The sequence below is a fragment of the Camelus dromedarius genome, chromosome 36 (genome assembly GCF_036321535.1).
Source record: "Camelus dromedarius isolate mCamDro1 chromosome 36, mCamDro1.pat, whole genome shotgun sequence".
Classification (NCBI taxonomy): domain Eukaryota; kingdom Metazoa; phylum Chordata; class Mammalia; order Artiodactyla; family Camelidae; genus Camelus; species Camelus dromedarius.
This window is the reverse complement of record NC_087471.1, coordinates 13,827,333-13,848,444: the sequence shown is the minus strand read 5'-3', so window position 1 is coordinate 13,848,444 and position 21,112 is coordinate 13,827,333. Positions and strand designations below refer to the sequence as shown.

Sequence of the window (21,112 nt, the reverse complement as noted above, 5' to 3'; positions counted from 1 at the left end):
AGTGCTAGCAAATACTAAAACCTATTTTAAATAGTTAATAGTTAAAATACTGCAGTATTAAAGCATAAAAAAAGTAATTAATGGAACAGAAAAGAGTCAATAAAGGGACCCAAATACACACAGAAATTTAGAATATGATAAAAGTGGTCTTCAAATGACTGGGGAAAAGGAGGATGATTCAATAAATGATGTTGGGGCAACATGTTTACCATCTAGAAAAAAATAAAGTTGAATCCCTACTTCATCTCTCAAAAACGTAAATATAAGAACAAATTAAGTAATAAAAATAATTAGAAGCAACCTGGGAGAATTCTTTAAACAGTATCATGTTGGTAGCATATTTTCAGCAGAATACAAAATCCAGAAGTCATAAATGAAAAAAGCTGGCAGATCCTACTTTGTAAAAATTAGACATTTCTAAATTCTAAAATACCAAACTGATTTCAAAATGTTACATGAGAAGCAAGTGCAGCACAGGAGATGGAGAAGGGACTCATTTTTCCCAGGAGTCCTTCAAGCACAGGACAGTGGTAGCACCTCCCACCTACCTGCCTGCCTGCCTGCCTGCCTGCCTGCCCACCCGCGGCAACCCTAACCCTCACGGCCCTGCCCTTGTCTGCCGCCTGGCTGCACACAGACAGCTTGAGCAGGTCCAAGGTACACGTGTTGTCCATGACCAGCAGACTGATGAACTCATCGGAGGACTGACATTCTGGGCCTGATGCTTTATTTTGGCTTTCAACATCCTAAAAAGTCCAACAAATAAAATCAGGAAAGATGTGTCCAGAGATAAACAGTCACCAGTTTATCCATAAACTCCAAGGATACATGATGACCACTGAGGAATAAGGGACCTGATGAGGCATTTAACGCCATGAAATACCATGAAACATGACAGGCCCCTAAAATCTCCACCACCACGTACTAAGCTTTCAGGACCAAATAACTATTTTATGAATTACCCACAGCAGCTCTCAGAAGAAATGACAATTTACACTGTGATCAAGTTCACAGCACAGGTATTCCTTATAAGGGGAGACTTGGAGTGAAGTCATACCACATAAAATCCATCCCCTGCCCCCACCCACAGGGGGTGATTGGGAGTTTTCTCATTTGCACATTGTACTTTAACGATTTTTTCTAGATCTTCTTCGTAATTCCTTCCCAGAATCTTATTTAACGGACTCACTGGTGTGTAACACATTGCCCAAAATCTCTTGTTCCCTGGGCGCTTTGAAAAAGAAAATGGATAAAGTCTTCTCTTCCTTTTTCTTGTCCCCTTTTACTTCCCATTCACAGTGTGTCAGTTAAAACACACCACACCTGCGGTCACTGACCTCTCTTCAACATCAGCAGAGGAAAGGGGCCACACATCTGCATCTCTGCCCTCTCCACCCCTCCTCCTGAGGGTGCCCCACCTGGGACAGCCAGCCCCAGCCTGCTGCCCACCAAACGAGAGCCTCTTGGACACTGGCAGCGGGACTCGGCCTACAGAAAGGAACAGGGAGCCATCAGAGCTGGGAAATCCCGTAGCTTTTGAGCTCAGGAGTGGGAATCACTGAGACCCCATGCTGAACAGGGGTGGACCTGGTTCCTTTCAGTCTCACAGGCAGAGTTCAGCTCGCCAGAGGAAGAACAAGATGCCGGAGATGCCGCCTTCTCTCCTCCCTTGCTTTTGGAATCTCAGTGAAACCTGACTGCCAAACACAACTGAGCTGGGGGAAGGACAAGCCCCACTTAGGAACCTTCAGCGGAATGGGATCCATCCGATATGCAAGTGCCATCAGTGCCCAAGTTGGCCCTAGAAACCAGCACTCTCTGAGGTGGGAGCACGGTTTCTTCCTGGAAGGAAACAGACCCTGCTCCTACCTCTAAGCGGAGACCCAGGGAATCAGCACGTGACGTTCACAGAAACAATGACATTCCAGAATCTCACTCACTGAAGAGCAGCAAGAGCATTCAGTGGAATACGCAAGTTAAATACAGTGAGAAACAGTACCTAACAATTTTTGGTGGGGGATTAGAGGGAAAAAAGATAACTGCTAAAAAATAAAATCACTAGCTACATCTCCTTGAATGTGAGTTATAGCCCAAAACGAACATGAAAATTACTTTGCCATAATTGATGAATCAAACCAAAACTGCAATGGTAGGAATTTAGGGGAATACTCTGGATAATGCCTATGTCTAATGATTTGGTAGGAAAGAAATGATACCATCCCTCTTCTACCTAAAAGCAAAAACTTCCCATAATTCTGGATAATTTCTGCATTAAACCCTCATCCTAGAAGATTGCCAAGTATCACAAGTTGAGTTCAGACCCCTAATTTGTAAATAGCAATTTTCTTATTACCATAGATGGTTATGAATACTTCCCATAGGATATATTTCTGTCAGCAGCAACACCACAATAAATCAAGAGTTCCAAATGTAATTGAAAATAATGTGTGTGTGTTCCCAAGCTGGATGTGCCGGCGGGGAGACAGTGTGGGCAGGGAGAGGGGGCCTGGCACAGGAAGCACCTGAGCAGGCTTGAGAGGACACCCACCTGGGAGGGTGACTGGTGAGACAGAGTCAAGCCAAGTGGAAGGTGTCCCTGCTTTGGGCCAGCTGGCCTGGAGGGTAGGGTGGGGGAGGTCATAGGTCAAGCAGGGTGAGAGGTCATCCCTGTAGAGGGCAAACTGGTTTTGAGCACCAGAAGCTGTGGAGGGGAAGGAGGTGCCCACGTGGGAGAGGAGAGGCGGTCAAAATGGGAACCAGGCTACCTAAGGGGAAGCTATGGAACTGTCCATAAGGGGACAGTCTTCTCATTTTCAGAGAAAAGTTATCTATACAGAGAGGTGGAACAGAAAGGTGAATCCTGTGCAGTTATTAGAATTGACTGTACTGCTAGGAACCAGTGGTTTTCAATACATGTAGATATATAACAAAAGGAGTATTAATATAGCCCACTAACTTATTGTGTGGGTACACGCACGTGCACACGCGCACACACGCACGCACACACACGCACACACACACACCCACCCTTCCTAGGTCTGTCTACTAAGAGAGTTGTGACCAGCAACCTCCCAACAGCAATGAGCACACAAAGGCCCAGATCTTGGCTACTAAATACCACTGTCCACTACAAAGAACCTGGACTTCCTGGAGGAACACCTAATTTCTGTGCTGGAGCATAAAACATACCATTGAACCTAGACTTTTGTGTTGTGCCAGGAAACAAGGAAATAAAAGAATGATGGGAACATGTTAAAAGAACAGATAAAATTCTATCAAATATTTTTAAAACTATTAACACCAATCCTTCACAACTCTTCTAAAAAACAGAAGAGGAAGGAACATTGCCTACCGCATTCTAGGAGGCCAGTGTTAATTACACTGTTACCCAACCCAGGCAAAGACATCATAAGAAAACTACAGCTCAATATACCTTATGAATACAGGCACAAAAATCAGCAAAACAGCAAAGCAATCCTGCAACATATAAAAAGATTATACACCTAAAATACAGAAAGGGAGAGTGCAAGGATAAACCCTGTGGTGCTGGACTGAAATTGAAAGTATTGGTTTGAACCACTCATGGTTTTCATTATATAAATAAGATGTCAAGGGAGAAATTCTGGTATAAGTGGGCATGTGTGCATGTCTGTTTGCTGAGAGGGCTTAAACCCAGGACACCCAGGAGTAATCAGCTTACCAAGCTCCCAGATCTTTTTTCTAAATCCTATGATCCACCAAAAGGAACCAGGGCTCCTTGGAGAAATGGTTGATTCTGGGACAAGGCCAGGGTAGGTGAAAGATGAGTTTGGAACAGAAAGATGAGTTGTGCCAGAAAGGAAGGAAATGCTCAAACAATTATATAAATCAGCTGAAAAGGGCTCCCAATGGCCAAGTCTGGGACAATTTGGGTGTCAAATGATGAGAGTGATGTATGTCATTATTTGAGTAAAATAGGATCCCACAAATCTACACCAACATAGACAGAGAAGATGAGAAGGGGAAGTCCTCCCTTACAGAAGAACAGACAGTCCAAAAAGAATGATGAAATTTGAAAAACAACCACAGAACAACCACCACAGCAATAATGGACTTGGCTAGAATCATCACAGACACTGCAAACTCGGAGGTGAAAACACAATGAGGGACAAGGTATCAGCACAGCCTCCAAGCATCTCCCATGAACACTTACTACCATTCTTCTACTAACTTCCAGTGGAGAAACCTGGCAGATACTCCTGACCAAGTAGTAAGACCTCACATCACCAGTTACGCAGCACATCACACACCCACTGTGATGCACTGGAAAGCACTCTGTATCATTCCTGTGGTGTTTCTGACAAAAGGAAGGACTGAAAAAGTGTTCCATATTGAAGACCAAAGAGACCACACTCAACCCTGGGCCAGGTCCTAGACTGATAAAGGATGCTACTGGAACAAAATCTGAGTACAATTAGAGAACATAGGTGGACGGTACACAGGAGTGTACCGTGCTGTATTTCTGCGTCCTACTTCTGCAACTTGTGTGTACATTTAAGATTATTTCAAAATAAAATGTGAAGAAGAAAGCCCCTTGACCTCTTTGGCTTTGGTGATGGTTTCTGCAATGATGCTGGCAGCTCCTGTGGGTCATCTGTCACTGGGATAAATGGCTGAGAAGAAGCTGAGGAAGCAGACAAGGTCACTGCGGAGGGGGGTCACAGCATCCTCAGAAGAGACAATCTAGTTCAGAAACAGAAGAGGAGAGACTCAGCGACACGGCACACTTCCCACCCACCTCCAAAAGCCTTATTAAATAAAACCCTTTGGGCCAGCTGGAGTATTCCAGATTTTATAGACATAACGAGGCATTTACACCACCAGTCACCACCTGCAGCGGGGTCTGGGACAGCCCTGCAAAGCCAAGCACATTCATATTCCAGGTAAACCTATTAATTAATATTCACAACAGTCCACATGAAGAGGACTAAAATGAGCTCACATCTCTTCCTCCAAAGTAAGTTATAAAAACCTTTAGCTTTCAAAGCTTTCAGGATTCAGAGCTGCAAATAAAGGACTGTGGACTTGAGGGGAGGGTATAGCTCAACTGGCAGAGCGCATGCTTAGCATGCACAAGGTCCTGGCTTCAATCCCCAGTAATTCCTCTAAAAATAGACAAATTAACCTAATTACCTAATCCACCCAAAAAATAAATTTTAAAGAAAGGACTGTGGACTTGCATTTAGCAACTTTTTAAAAGAATAATCTCTTTCCACTGAAACACTAAAAAAGCCGCCTGTTAAAATGGAATATTTTCTCATTCAAGCCAAAAATCACAGCAGCAGCACAAACACTGCGTTAAGGGAGAGAGTGACGCACACATCACTAAACGTGAAGCAGCTGCCTCCTCCTTCCTGATCTAAGGCTGCGTCATCGCTCTCCCGTGTGCTTTTACCTCTCCTCTCTTTTCTTGCCATGGATTTGGATCCAGCCTGTCTTCAGTATCAACAGCCAGCACATATTCCTCTCCATTCACAGGACTGGCAACAGCAGACACGCAGGAAGAGGGTGCCGAGGAAGAGAACAAGGGACACTCCACTGGGGTGACCATGCTGGTGGGCATCAGGGCCCTGACCACGGCATCTCTGTCAGGAGAGACAGCCAGGCCTGGGCAAGCTGACCTTCACCACCGGGGGGCAGCAGGGTCGGGGCAGGACAAGCACTCACCAGAGCACTCATAAGACTTATAGGATAAGTATAAAAGAGTTTTAGAGAAAAAGATGAATGTTATTACTATGTATCCCCTGGCTAAAAGCTAAATATTCAGTCCTGAGCTTATTTATTGAATCACCACAGTGAAGACAGGAGAAAAACTGCCAACATAAAAATCTAAGCAGAAAAAGCCTCTGACTGTCCCTGTGAAATCTCCCTCGGCTGGTGGAGGTTGAAAGTAATTTTGCGTTTAATGAAAGCCAAATACCAACGGTGCCTCACATGAAGCAGCCAGGACAAAGAGAAGCGTCCTTCAACTACTAAGTTCCTGTGTGAGTATTTCTTTCTATTCATCAGGCCTATAACCAGGATGCACGGACAGGTAGGCCACTTCCTCAGACTGTGAGAAAACAGGAGCAGAAGGACGGAAAAGGTAACACTGGCAAAACTCTGCCTTATCAAGACTGAAGGGGAGGACAAGGGCCTGAAACCTTACTCTGTATCAGTACCAACTAATTCTTCCTCTCACCACACCCCCAAATATGTTTAGAGGTTATTGGCCATAAAGAATAATGAAAATGTTCTTTAACTTGATTTTCTAATTCATATTTTAACTTCATTCAAGAAAGCACAAAGGTACATTCATTCACCATAGGGTATCTGAACTAAAACTCACAATATTTAGAGACGGTAACCTAACATTCTCCTAGACTCACATCATTGTTGGATTTCGAAAGTCAGCAAACAAGCCCACCTGGCATACATGATTTGCAGGGCCGTAAGTATAGGAGACAAGGCCTGCTGTTTGGCCAGATTTCCACCTAATGACAGGAGAATGGTGGCAAGAGAAGGGCAAATTTCATTTAGATTATCTGCACCACTGACTTTATCACCGGCAGCAGAAGAATCAGCATCTTATGGCACACCTGAAAAAGAAAAATAAAGTTTGGGTTCAATTTTTAAGATTACAGTTTGTTCTATTTCTGTAACTTGACCTCCTATAATCTGTAAAAAACATCGCACTATGCATTTTCCTGTTTCACAGATTAAGTATCAGGTTCATTATTATATTTCAGAGTTAAAAAAAATTATACTTCTCTAAAGAAGCTACTTTCAGCAAAGGTTCACTGTAACTGCAAAACGATGCAAATCCTTCTACAGAATGCACTTACAGCAATTCAGCTGTACAGACGTAAGCTGTGAAAACACTACTACAACAACTATCTGTGAATTTACCTGTCATTGAAATGCCACAAAAAGGAATCCAGAACAACAGTGAAAAGACCAGATTTCACACTACACAGTCCTAGTGGACATGTGTTCCAGCTCACTGCCCCGAGGGTTCCCAGACCTCAGCAGAGGGAACCAGGTGGAGCCCAGTGGTCTCTGTGGGCACAGGAGGCGGAGCTCAGAGCCAGGGAGTCCAATGTGGTCCAAGCTCACAGGACTGGACTCAAGAGGAGAGAGCTGCCCAGAGAGCCCCCTGGAGACGTGCAGGTGCCCCCCCCAACCCAGCTGAGGGTGCAGCAGAAGCAGATGGGCGCCTACATGAGAGGGCACTGCCCAAAGCCAAAGAACCAACTGCAGGAAAGGACTGTGCTGGGGCGCGCCAGCTAGGAGGGCATAGAGGGCCCGGCATGGTGCCTGCTCCCATCAGCCAGGTGGGAAGACCTCACCGTTCACCAGGCACTAAGTAGAACACCCAGTGGTGTGGAACAACTAGCCCCAGACTAACATCAGGTCTGAATCCACTTAACAAATCCAAAACCAAGATCCAAAGGGATCAAAGTACTTCAGAGTAAATTATATGTAAGCTCAAGAAAGTTTATAGACATACAAAAATCTTCAGAAACATTCAGAGTAAAATTTATAATGTACAGCATCTGACTACAAGTTACCAGGTGGGCAGAAAGGCAGGAAAATATCTGTGATTCAGAAATAAGGAAAATCAATAGATCTGAACAATGCAGAACTGACACAGAAGTTACACACAGCAGACAAATTAAGACACCTATTATATCTGTATTACATATGTTCAAGAAGAAAACCAGAGACATGGAAGAACAACACCCAAAACAAACTGCTAGTGAAGGATGGGGGGATGGGTATAACTTAGTGGGAGAGTGCAAGCTTAGCATTCACAAGGCCCCGGGTTCAATTTCCAGTACCTCCGTGGAAAAAAGTTAAAATAAAAAAATACAACGTATTTTAAAAACAATAATTTTTGACTATACTTCAATAAAAAACAAAGAGCTAATAAGTGAGCAAGTTTTACCTCTTTAAAAAAAATTCTAGAGAGGAAGCTACAACCTTTGAGACCAAAATAGTTTGGTAACATTAACAGCATATTAGAAAATGAAGACTAGTTTATTTGAAGACATGGCAATAGAAACTATCCAAAATGAAATATAGAAAAAAACGTTAAAAAATGAACAAAGCGTCAGTTATCTGTGGGATAACTTCAAGAGACCTAACATACATGAAACTAGACCTCCCAAAAGACAGGAAAGAGAAAGGTACAGAAAAAAAATTTTGAAGAAACAATGACCGAAAAATTTTCAAATTTGATGAAAATTAGAAACCCAGAGATCCAAGAAGTATAATGAACTATATACAAGCACACAAACGATGAAGACAAAAACCAGGAAAATCCTAAAAGTAGTCTGAGATAAAAGATGTGTTAGGTACAGAAGAGCAAAGGATTCTCAATGAAAACAATGTCAACCCCAAATTTTATACTCAGCTAAAATATACTGTGAACATAGAGCAAAATAATGATTAGTTCAGACATAAAAAGCTGAAAGAATAAACCCCAGATCTGAACTACAAGATATAATAAGGGAAGTCCTTCAATGAGAAGGAAAATGATGCCAGACAGAAGCAGGGTCTCCACAGAGGAATGAAGAGCACTGGAAAAGGTTAACTACATGAGCAAATACAGAGACATTCTTTTCTTGTTATTTACTTTATTTAAAGAGAAAATCTAATGTGTAAAAATTTAATAAAAAATAAGATCAACCTTGCAACATACATACAAATGTGTAACAACAACAGCAGAAAGGGGGTGGGAAAAAATAGAAATACACTAGTGTATGATTCATTTACTATACGCGAAATCGCATAGTATCACCTGCACGTAGACTATGATAAATGAAATGTGCATAATATACATCCTAAAACAATCACTAAAATAATATACTAAGGTAGAGATCAAAGAAAACAAAGAAAAATGAAATTATAAAGAACAATTAATTCAAAGAAAGGCAGAAAAAGAGAAAGAAGAGCACAATGAACACCTAAAACTAATAAAAAACAAATAGTAGGATACTGAGAAAACAAATACATCAACAATCATATTAAATGTAAGTGGAATAAATACCCCAATTAGAGACTACCCGAGAAAAAAATTAAAAAGCAAAATCCACCTATATGTTGCCTACAAGGAAGCTTCTTTTACTGTAAAGAGACAAAGAGGTTAAAAATAAAAGAATGGAAAAGATGTACCATAGCTCATCATGGTATATGGAATACCGTGGTTTAAATACTATATGGCATTGATCAAAAGAAACGTATCATATTATCTATATTAATATCAGACAAATCTGAGTTTAAAGCAAAACATTTCAAAGGCAAAGGGATAAAGAGGATAATCTGCCATAATGACAGCAGTCAATTAATCAAGAAAAGTAAATGTCTACTCAGGAAAGTAGGAAGATCTTAAGCCAATGACCTAACCTTCTTAGAAAAAAACAATTAGCAAAGATTAGAGCAAAGATCAGTGAAATATAAAACAGAAACACAATGGAGAAAATCAAGGAAACCATAAGCTTGCTCTTTGAAAAAACTTAATAAAATTGATCAACCTCTGGACTAACTGGAAAGAGAAGACACAATTATCAACACATGGAATAAGCACTGACATCACTGCAGTCAACAAATGTTAAAAGAAAACCAAGCAAATGTTGAGGCCAACCTGATGTCAGTAACTTCAACTTCCATCAAAGAGATAAACCTAACTAGAAAAGAAACAAACAACTCTGAAGCTATTTAAAGGAATTAAATTTGTGGTTAAAAAAAAAAAACCACACAAAGAAAACTCTAGGCCCAGATGGCTTCACTGGTGAATTCCACAGAAATAACACCAATTCTACACAAATTAAAAAGGAAAACTTAAAAGGGAACATTTATCACTTTATCCAGCCAGTCAGAGTATATTAATAGAAAATTAGAAACTAATATCTATCATGAACAGAGAGGTAAGAGTTCTTAAACTACTTTTTTTTTTTTTAGCAATCTGAATATAAGGTACAAGACAGTAACTCATAGGTCAAAATTCAAGTCTGAAAAGAAATTTTAAAAATACATAAAACTGAAAAAATACAACATACCAAAATTGGAGACATGTAGCTAAAGCAGTAGTGAGAAGGAAATTCATGGTACTGAAAGTTTCCATTAGAAAAAAGGTCTCAAATCAATAATCTAAACTCTCGCCTCAAAAAACTAGAAAAATACAAAATAAACATAAAGCAAGGATAAAGATGAGAATATAAACCAATAAACTGAAAACAGATAAACAATAGACAAAAACAAAAAGCACCAAAACAAAGTGGAGTTTATTCAACATATGGAAGACTGACTCAAAATGCTGCACATGAATATCCGTAGCAGGTTTTATAGCCAAAAACTAGAAATAATCTAACTGTCCTTAAAAATAGCAATTCTATTTCTACACACTAGCAAGGAGCAACTTGAGTATTTCTAGATAATAGCAAAGAATAAAACTAATTTTTAAAATATCATTTATAACAGGATAAACAATATGAAATACTTAGAAATAAATATAACAAAAGATATGCAAGACCTGTACACTGATACCGCAAATCACTGCTGAGAAATAGTAAAGGTTTTGACAAACGGGAAGAAGTACTACATTCATGGGTTGCAAGATTCATTACTGTGAAGCTGTCCCAAACTGACCTATAGTCAATGCAATCAAAATCCCAAGTAGGCTACTTTATAAAAATTGACAAGCTGATTCTAAAAGTTACATGGAAAATACTAAGGGCCTAGAATACCCAAAACATATTTTAAAAAGAACAAAGCTAAAGAATCAGCAACGCCTGAATTCAGCCTTTTATAAAGCTGCAGTAATCAAGACCCTGTGGTATTGGCAACAAAACACAATATAAATCCATGAAACAGATCCACACATACACGAAAACTGATTTTTGACAAAAGTGCACATTATTTCAATAGAGAAGCAACAGTTTTGGTCAACAAATGCAACTGAAACCACCGAGTATCCCTACACCAAAAATAAATAAAATTCAACCCATACTTCACACCATGAATGAAATGTAACTCAAGTTCAAGCATATGCCTAAATGTCAAAAACTAGAAATTTCACAGGAAAGCACAGGAAAAGAATCTTTATGATCTTGAGTTAGGCAAAGGTTGTTTAGACGCAACACCCAAAGTATGATCCATAAAAGATAAAAATGGATCAACTGGACTTTTATCAAAATTAAAATTTTCTGCTCTTTAAAATTCACCTCAGAGAATGAAAAGACAAGCCACACTGGGAGAAAATACGTGCAAACCATGTATCTGATCAAAGACTTGTACCCAGAATACATGAAGAATGTTCAAAACTCAGTAATAAAACACACAACCTAGGTTTAAATACAAGCAAAAGATATGAACAGACACTTCAACAAAAAACGTTACTTATCTGGATGGTAAATAAGCAAGACGCTCAACTTCATTTGCCTTTAGGGAAATGCAAAGTAAAACCACAATGAGATACGCTACACAGCTGTAAGAAAGGCTAAAGTTAAAGACTGGCCATACCACGTACAGACAGAAATATGGAGAAGCTTTGGAACAAGCCCTTTGCAAAGCAGTTTGTAGGTCTCTTAAGAAGATAAACACACACCTACCATGTGATCCAGTCATTCCTATCCAGGCCCTTACCCTAGAGGAGTGCAAGTGCATGTCCACGTTAAGACCTGTGCACAAACGTTCCCAGCAATTTTGTTTGTACAGCCCCAAATTGGAAACAACCCAAGAGTCCATCAACTGGCAAATGAAGGAACAGATTGCAGCACACCCATAAATAAAATATTCAACAATTGAAAAGAAAGAAATTTTGATGCAATGTGAATGAATCTCAAAATAATTACGGTGAGTGAAAAAAGAGATTCAGAAAAAAGTACACACTGTATAATTCCATTTATGTAAAACTCTAAAAAGGCCAGTTGATCTATAGTGACTGCAAGTCAGTGGTTGTGGGAGGCAGGGATGGGCCGTGAAGCCGCACAAGGAAGCTCAACGTGGTCTGTACGTTTGTTCATTATCCTGACCATGGTGTTCTCACAGGTGCACACGTGTCACAACTGATGGCAATGACACTTTCAATATGTGCGGCTCATTGTGTGTTGATTATACCTGAATAGACCTGCTGAAAACACGAAGCAGCCCAGCACGGTGCCTACACTAAGCAGTTGGCAAAGGTGCACAGTATGGCCAGAGCCGGCCTGATCATAACACAAGAACCCGCATTCTAGCTCCTTCTCGAGTTTTCACCCCAGCAGGAATCCCAGTACAGTGCACCATGATGAGTCTGTGGCTTTGGTTCACCCTGCAGCTCACACAGCACTAAAGCCTCTAACTTGGAAGTGCTGTTAAATGTTCTATCTGTGACACCGGTGCAGTGTACGGAAGGGTCTCATATAAAACACAGATCTGTGTTACCTAAAAAGGAAGCACCTAAGGGGTCCCTTGCAGTCTGGAAGAAGATGGGATCGTGGACAGAGGGTGTTGCCACATCTACCATCATCCACGCCACACTATGCGAAGACCCACAAGCCACTCGTGTGATCTGGCCTTCTAAGACTTGAGTGTGGGCTTTCTAGTAACTGTGGTCGTACCACTGCCCTGTTGGCCATGGTCACTGTCACACCAAGCATATACCTGTTAAAGGTTGGGGGGACAAAATTTTTCAACATTTCAGAAGATTTTCTTTAAATTTATTTCAAAATTCTTGCCAATGACTACAGATGAGTATTTACTTAATATCAACCCACTGAACTCATTCATCTATTTCGTTCTGCTACAGGAAGCAGAGGTTTTCCTCTTCAACTAAATGCAGTAACTTATTTTTTCCTTTATTTTGCAAAGAAAAATGATCAAAAATAATATGCTCACTTTTCAAGTATGTACTTCTTGGCTTTACAGAATTAGAAAGTATAATTCATTTTTAATTCATTTTGATTGAAGCACAGTGGGCTGATTTTTTGTCAGAAATGAATTATTTTAAGAGTTTATCACCTGTAAGCCTGTCAGCCCATGGCCTCTCATGGCAGAATAATGAGTAACACCTGTCAAGGATAACTTTACTTCTAACATGAAGTATCTCCCCATCAGACATTTGAGTGGGACCTGTGTCAGTCAGCACCTCTTTCCCAGATGCCTCTACTCACACTGGCTCCTGGGCAGGTATACACAGGAACACAGTGGACCAAGCCCGCCATCCTGGTTCTTCAAGGACCAGGACTCACCCTCTTTCCTCACAAGCTGCACTTTTGAAACAACAAAGATTTGTCACGACCTCACTTACCTGCATCACTGACCACCAGGCAGTGCAGGGCCCTGACAGCCACGTGAATGAGCTTCTTTCCACTCAGCCCTTCCACCACCTGCGCCTTCCTCACGTGCATGTCAGAGCCATGGCCCAGCCTGAAGTAATCCCTCTTCCCCCTCAAGGAGGTTAACAGATTTTAATAGATGGCTGCAGTCTGGCGATGGCCCACCAGAAGACACTCACTGCTGGAGCCGCTGGAGCAGCTCACTGACGTCACACACAATACCCAAGGTCTTTGAAATCATGGTACAAAATAGGATACCATTCATTGAAATTAGTTCATTAATTCTGCTAGCAAGATCCTGAATGCCTGTTTTACAATATTGAAGATCCTGATGCAGGTTTCAAATAAACAGAAAACATGATGTCCAGCCTCAAACGGCTCTTAAAACACCTCTCTGCTCTAATTCTTTTTCTCAACCTGCTTCTGGTTCACGACACTCAAGATAAGGCCATTACACTGTCCGTGGTCAGCTGGAAAGTCCACTCCTTTCTGATTTAATAAAATAACCCTTCACTCGAAATACACCTGAACTCTTCTAGAGATCAATCAGAAATCTGTTTCCCACCCATTTGACCACTAGGTTTCTTGCATGGCAACTAAGGGAGAAACACTTTACACACACCTCACCTAAACAAGAAAGACAAGCTACAGTTCTCCAGGGTTCTTCATAAATGACCCAGTTATAATGGGAAATTTTTTCTGATAACATTGCCACAAATCCCAACTCAACATAAATAATAGGACAGAAATGCCTAGATGGGTAAGAACATGAAGGTTCCCCCTACCTGGAGGCCCCCACACAGACATGCCGGCAGGAGACAGGCATTTTACGTACCACGTCCACACCACTCCCAACTTGGTGAGGGCCAGGTAGAACTGCGCTCCAGGCTCAATCTGACATACCCCCTGCCCGTTCAGCCTCTCAATGTTCTAGGAGATGCTACAGCCTTCACTGCCTCCCCGGCCCAATTTGCCAGAGTCACCGTCACCCCAGGAAAATACCAAACCTAGGTTTAAAAATACATACCTTAGGCCCGTGTCTCATGATGGGGCCCCCAACCCCCCAGCAAAGTGGGGTCAGGACAGGACTTGCCTTCATCGGTCAGAGCCAGGGTCTGGGCATCTGTGCTTCCACATGCCACCTGGATCACTCTGTGACCAAGGACTTTCACCTAATCAATTACAAACAAAAACAGAGTCAAGCACAGGCACTGAGACAGCAAGGGAATTTTTTGCCACAGACTGAGAGCCAATAATGCACAGGTCATGACCAGTCTGAGACTCGGAGCTTCTCTCCTTTGGAAATCAGATGGGAAGCTTGCTGCAAACAGAAATGTGTATAATCACCATTTTGGGCTTCAGCTGTGTTCTATTATCCCCATGTCCCAAGCGGCCGTACTCTCCAAGGCCCCCGGTGTACAGTTCGCCACTGGACATCAGGGCTGCGCTGTGCAAGCTCCCACAGGCAATATCCCAGATTCTCTTGGTTTTCAAGGCCTCTATCAACCGAGGCTTGTCACAGTTCCTAGAGCAAAATCAAGTAATATTCCCTATAATCAATTCAGCCTTTTGGAAAAAAAAAAACGGACATCTACATGGATCCACATTTAGTCAAAACAACAGCTATAGATTAGTTGATCAAACCTTAAAACAGAACATGTGAGGCCAAATCACATTCATGGAGTTTTTTTGATATATTTTCCAGTTCCATTTTCACAAGTAACTTCTATTCAATTTTCCACAAAATAACTTTCAAAAAAGGCTTTGATTCTTATTATCAGTAAGTTACTTATTAGCACATAATGAAGAAAATATTCTTATATTTTTATGAAGGGTCCAAGTTTGCCATCATCACCTTCACCCCAAGAAAATACTTTTCCATCAACAGTTAAAGCCATAGCATGCAGTCCACCTGCAACATTCACAAAGACTTATTCTAAAGCAACAATATTTAAGATAGTGTGGTACTGATGTAGAAATGAAGGTCAAACAAGAAGAGGGCCCATAAAAACAGACCAAACATTTAGACCCTTGACACACTTAGAAGGTAGCACTGCTGAGCAACAGGGAAACGCAACCTTTCAAAACAAATGCTGCTGGGAGAACCAGTTATCCATATTTTTAAAAATTAAATGGACCTCCACCTCAAACTATATACAAAAACTGCTTTCCGATGGATCTAAGATTTAAAGATAAAAGTTCTAGATAACAATGTAGGAGGGTTTCTCCTTTGATATGGAAAAAAAATTATTACTTGAGAAGAAAAAGGCTTTTATTAAAAAGAACCATAGAAAAAAAGCCACAGAGAAGGTATCTGTAACAGGTATCACTGACAAAAACATTTAACATACAGGCACCTAAAGAACTCCTACAGATCAATGAGGACAAGACATTCCACCAGAAAATGGGCAGAGGACTTGAACAAGCACATCACAGTAAGGAAATTTAAATGGCCAATAAATATAACAAGGCTACCCATCCTATTAGTAATTAAGGATATGTTAATTTAAAACATAATGAAATACCGACATAATGAAATACCGTATCATTACACATACACCAGATTGACAAAATTTTTAAATCAAGCAAGAATACAGAGCTAATGGCAGGGGGATGGGGGGATGCCTTGGAGGAGCCAGAGGATTTGCCCCAGGCTCCCGTCTCTCCCACACCTGGCTTGCAGACAGCCTTTGCTGCCCAACGCGCCCCCGCCATGACGGGACACTCATTTACCCGTTTGCTTACTGGAGGCTGGTGAGAGAGTCAGCTGGTAGCGGTCAGGTTGGCCCCCGCACTTCGCCCCCCCTTCACCACAACCCGCACGCCTCCCAGGAGCAGAAAGACCAGAAACCTGCGTCCTGCGAACCTGGGACAGCACAGGCCGCCCCAGGATAGGCCCCAGGGGAGATGGAAGCAAGTTCACCTGCTGGGGGAGGCAGCACCCCCCCCACCGCTGCCCCCTGAACACAACGCGCCTGCCTACCAGCAGCCCCCTGACCTGGAAACAAAGTGCCCTGCGAACCTGGGGCAGTGGAGGGGAGAGGAGCGCTGCCCCTGGCGAACTGGTTGATTTGCCCCCATCTCCCCGACGGCATGGCCTGACGGCCTCTGATGCCCCAGGAACGTCCCTAGGTCAGCCTGCTCACGGGAAGTGGGAGCGGTGGGGTCAGAGGCAGCAGTGGCAGCGGAGGATTAGGGTTCTGCCTATGCGAAGCTTGCAGACTTGCTTCAAACTTCCCCGCGGCCTGTACGGGCCTCCACCTCTGCTGACCCAGGTAAGCGACACTCCGGTTACAAGTCAGCCTGCTACTGAAAGGCGGGCGCTCTGCTATGGTGGGGGGGGCTCGGCGGAATTGGGAATGACGTGCAAGCGCGAGGATTTGCTTCCATTTCACGCTGTCGCTGCCGTCGCCCACCCTCCACACAATAAAGCACCAAGAACGCCTCCCAGAAGCAGACTGACCTGTAAACTTCGTCTGCGAACGTGGGGCAGCAAAGCCCGACCCCAGGACAGGGAGTGGAGGAGATGGGACCAAATCACACTATTCCAGGAGCACTACCTTCTCCACGCTGGCGCCGCTAATGCCGCCATCGACGCACCCTAGTAGCACTGCGTCCGCCTCACAGGAGAAGGCAGAAAGGGAGACGTGCACCACGCGAACATGGGGAAGGCCAAAAAAGCGGCGGGGGAATACACAAATTCAGGGGCTGCACGGGGCAGCCCGCCACGACACGACACCGCGAACACATCGCACACGCTCAAAGGAGCAGGCCACGACCTCAGGGACGGTGGGAAGTGTACAAGGACATTCAGCGTCCTCCCACCTCTTGGGGGAGCCCTGGTTTACCAAACGCGAATACAAATGGCAGCGCAGAAGCGAGGCGCATGGACTACTAAATAGCGGGGGGGGGGGGGTAACACGAACCAAGGCACCGGCTCGCACCAACATCAGGGAAATAATGGGCACAGAGGACAGGGCCCCATTCACGCAGGAAAACGTGGGAGCCTCCACAACGGCGTAGACTAGGCCTAACACGACGGCTACACGAACAGTACGCACACATGGGCGCACTTTACATGCAAGGCGAAAGCAGCAGAGGCAAAAGCACGCAGTGGCCCACAACACATGACACGTTCATTCTAAGGGAGCTAGTAGAGCAGCACACGACTACAATCAGCTTCCACAAGTACCAAGAGCATACAAGTTGCACGCGAGGGCCTAAACATGCGCGCAACTCCACTTAACGCTAAAAGCACTTATGCCCGGGGCGGGGCTCACGCACTATGGGACACTGCGAGTGGGGCCGAGTGGGGCCGGGTGGGGCCTAGCCCGGCCATGCCAGGCCGGGCCGGGCCGAGGGGTGGTGGGGCTGGCCCACCCGCGGCCCAGGCCGGGCCAGCCGGGCTCCCAAACCCCAATGCCCCCACCCAGACAACGACAGGGTCCCGGCCCACAATCACAAGCAACACAGGCCCCGGGCCAGGCCGCACACCGCACTCCCAGGTCCTCCGCTGGCCGCCACACAACCCCCTCACCCCCGTCACGGCCCCCGGGCACACCACCTCGGCCAGACACGATTCTTCACCGGATCGCCGAGACGGGGCTCCTTCTCCTCACACTGAGGTCCCCACCCCCAACACTCTGCCCCATTATAACTCCTACGCCACAATCCCTGCAAACCAAGCTGAACCCTCATGCTTCAGCCCAGGTCCCTCCACCACCCAGGGATGATCCCCTCCTCCCGGGATTACCCCCTACCCCTCAGGCGGATCCCCCCAACTCTACGCGCCCCTCCCCCGGGGACGGCCACCTCACTCCCCAGCTGGGTCACTTCCACTCCCAGCGGCCTCTCACCCCTCAGCCTGTCCGCCCCCGTCAGCGCCGGATTCCCCCCTAACTCCCACTGCACCCCCTACCCGGGGATGAGCCCCCTCACCCTGCCAGGGGCAGGATGGCCTGGGCCTGGGGCACCATGGCGTCCAGCCGCCAGATGGGGATCTCGCGCAGTGTGCGGGCACACAGCCTTGTGTCCTCTGCCTAAGGCTCCCGGGGGGGCAGCACGGCGGGGGGTGCGGGTGGGTAGAGGCAGTTCCAATTCGCAGCAGGGCGCCCCGCCTACCCAGGGCCTTACCTGAGCCAGCAGCCCAGGGTGGTCCTGGGCTGCACACTGCTCACCAGTGGGCCTTGGGTGGTTTGATGGCCCGGACGGTGGAGCGGACCCCAAAGGCGGAGGCCCTCTGCACACCGGACTGCGAGGGGATTCTGGGGAGGGACAGCAGGCAGAGGCAGCGGTGGGGGCTAGGGGCCGCCCGCCTAGAGACAATCAAGTTGCTCCCATCACCCCCACGGCCTGGCCTCGGGGAGGCCTCTTCTGCTCCAGCTTCATGGACCGCACTGCTCCCTGTCCGCCTCCTCCTGGGAGGCGGGCAGGCAGTGGCGATGGTGGGGTTGGGGCTGACCCCTTGAGAGCGCGCGGATTTGATCCCGTTCCACGCTGTCACGGTCACCGCCCCGGCACACTGACTGCACCATGCCTGCCTCCCAGCCGCAGACAGACCTGAAGCCTGTGGCCTGTGGCCTGGGGACGGGGGGCGGCAGAGGCCGCCCGCAGGACAGGACGCGGCCGAGATGGGGGCAAATCGACAGGCTCCCAGGGGCAGACCCCTCTCCCCGCGGCCGTCGCTGCCGCCGCCCCCGCACCCTGACAGCACCACTCCGCCTCGCAGGAGCAGGCTGGCCGCGAGGCGTGCACCCCGCGAACGCAAGGGAAGCACGGGCCACCCCAGCACAGGCCGCGCGGCCATAAGGATCGAACCCAGCGGCGCACACGGGGAAGCACCCATCCCACCGCGGCGGCCCCGTGAACGCACCGAACCGCGCCCGCCTGCCGGGAGCAGGCCATGACCCAGGGCCCGGTCGGAGGTACCCCGGGGCCGTCCAGCGCCCTCCCACCCCCCGGGGCGGCACCCGCTTTCCCAAACGTGGTGGGGAAGCGGCGACGAAGACGTGGGGTTCAGCAACTGCTAACGTGGCGGGTTGGGGTGGGTGGGGCAGCACGAGCCAGGGCGGCGGCCCGGGCCTCACCTCCGCAGCCCTGCCTGTGCGCCTCCCCAAGGGTACAGACCAGGCCTCACCCGCCGGCCCCCCCCCCGACCTGCGCGCCCGCACCAGCGCCCCCTTACATGCTCGGCGAAGGCAGCGGGGGCGACGGCTCGCGGCGGCCCGGACCCCAGGCCGCGCTCCTCCTCACGGAGCTGGTCCAGGGGCAACCGGCTTCGGCGGACGTCCGACGGGCTCTGGGCGGTTCACGCGTCTGCGCAGCTGTGGGTCCGCGCGCGCGCACGCGCGCCCCCTCCTCCCGCCTGCGCGGCCTTCCTCCTCCCCCACGGCCCGCCCCTACCCCTCCCGCCGGTAGCAGGGATGCCCGGGCCGGGGCTCACGCACTATGGGACACTGCGAGTGGGGCCGAGTGGGGCCGGGTGGGGCCTAGCCCGGCCATGCCAGGCCGGGCCGGGCCGAGGGGTGGTGGGGCTGGCCCACCCGCGGCCCAGGCCGGGCCAGCCGGGCTCCCAAACCCCAATGCCCCCACCCAGACAACGACAGGGTCCCGGCCCACAATCACAAGCAACACAGGCCCCGGGCCAGGCCGCACACCGCACTCCCAGGTCCTCCGCTGGCCGCCACACAACCCCCTCACCCCCGTCACGGCCCCCGGGCACACCACCTCGGCCATACACGATTCTTCACCGGATCGCCGAGACGGGGCTCCTTCTCCTCACACTGAGGTCCCCACCCCCAACACTCTGCCCCATTATAACTCCTACGCCACAATCCCTGCAAACCAAGCTGAACCCTCATGCTTCAGCCCAGGTCCCTCCACCACCCAGGGATGATCCCCTCCTCCCGGGATTACCCCCTACCCCTCAGGCGGATCCCCCCAACTCTACGCGCCCCTCCCCCGGGGACGGCCACCTCACTCCCCAGCTGGGTCACTTCCACTCCCAGCGGCCTCTCACCCCTCAGCCTGTCCGCCCCCGTCAGCGCCGGATTCCCCCCTAACTCCCACTGCACCCCCTACCCGGGGATGAGCCCCCTCACCCTGCCAGGGGCAGGATGGCCTGGGCCTGGGGCACCATGGCGTCCAGCCGCCAGATGGGGATCTCGCGCAGTGTGCGGGCACACAGCCTTGTGTCCTCTGCCTAAGGCTCCCGGGGGGGCAGCACGGCGGGGGGTGCGGGTGGGTAGAGGCAGTTCCAATTCGCAGCAGGGCGCCCCGCCTACCCAGGGCCTTACCTGAGCCAGCAGCCCAGGGTGGTCCTGGGCTGCACACTGCTCACCAGTGGGCCTTGGGTGGTTTGATGGCCCGGACGGTGGAGCGGACCCCAAAGGCGGAGGCCCTCTGCACACCGGACTGCGAGGGGATTCTGGGGAGGGACAGCAGGCAGAGGCAGCGGTGGGGGCTAGGGGCCGCCCGCCTAGAGACAATCAAGTTGCTCCCATCACCCCCACGGCCTGGCCTCGGGGAGGCCTCTTCTGCTCCAGCTTCATGGACCGCACTGCTCCCTGTCCGCCTCCTCCTGGGAGGCGGGCAGGCAGTGGCGATGGTGGGGTTGGGGCTGACCCCTTGAGAGCGCGCGGATTTGATCCCGTTCCACGCTGTCACGGTCACCGCCCCGGCACACTGACTGCACCATGCCTGCCTCCCAGCCGCAGACAGACCTGAAGCCTGTGGCCTGTGGCCTGGGGACGGGGGGCGGCAGAGGCCGCCCGCAG

At 47.6% G+C, this 21,112-nt stretch overlaps 1 pseudogene; it reads right to left on the bottom strand.

The window, feature by feature from the left end:
- LOC105104314 (adhesion G protein-coupled receptor B1-like) overlaps positions 1–20,037 on the bottom strand; it is a 66,945-nt pseudogene extending 46,908 nt beyond the window's left edge.
- Positions 20,038–21,112: the final 1,075 nt, after the last annotated feature.